This window comes from Penaeus japonicus, unplaced genomic scaffold, assembly GCF_977035675.1.
Source record: "Penaeus japonicus unplaced genomic scaffold, GWHDUDI00000001_assembly GWHDUDI00000003, whole genome shotgun sequence".
In the NCBI taxonomy this organism is placed as follows: Eukaryota; Metazoa; Arthropoda; class Malacostraca; order Decapoda; family Penaeidae; genus Penaeus; species Penaeus japonicus.
The window spans coordinates 11,729,775-11,730,001 of NW_028234405.1; positions in this window are offsets into that span (position 1 = coordinate 11,729,775).

Here is a 227-nt window from a genome sequence, read left to right on the forward strand (position 1 = left end):
TTGCACAGCTATCTAAGAAATCTGCTGGTGGGAAAGAAATAGCCTGGCCGTGAAGGGATTTTAGGATGAGTGAATGTTGTGTGTTTAAAGTGAAGAAGGTGTTATTTGTTTTGTATGGGAATGGGTGAATGAAATAAGCCTTGAAGGTAGTTTCAGGGGAGAGTGGAATAAGTACAGAGAGACCTGAAAATGTGAGGTAAGATTTTAGAGTAGAGTAGAACTGAATT